The sequence below is a fragment of the Marmota marmota genome, unplaced genomic scaffold, assembly GCF_001458135.2.
Source record: "Marmota marmota marmota unplaced genomic scaffold, marMar, whole genome shotgun sequence".
In the NCBI taxonomy this organism is placed as follows: Eukaryota; Metazoa; Chordata; class Mammalia; order Rodentia; family Sciuridae; genus Marmota; species Marmota marmota.
Genome location: NW_026000249.1, coordinates 9434151 through 9434406, shown reverse-complemented (window position 1 = coordinate 9434406; position 256 = coordinate 9434151).

Below are 256 nucleotides of genomic sequence, written 5' to 3'. Positions count from 1 at the left end.
CCTCGACAACGGTCAAGGTGGGAATGGCCTGCAGAGGGCGCAGGCGCTCTGGCCGGAGCAGACTGGGCGGGGCATAGTCGTTGGAAGTGTGGAAGGGTCGGTGGAGAGCTGGCTCAGCGCAAGGCCGCGACAGTGGGCGGGGTGGGGGCGGGGCTAGGCGGTTCCGGAAGGAAGTGGTTCCGGGTCTTGCGGCCCGGCTGAGGTAGTGGTGGTGCCGCTGCCGTAGGAGGCGGCGGCTGTGTGAGGGGCGAGGCCC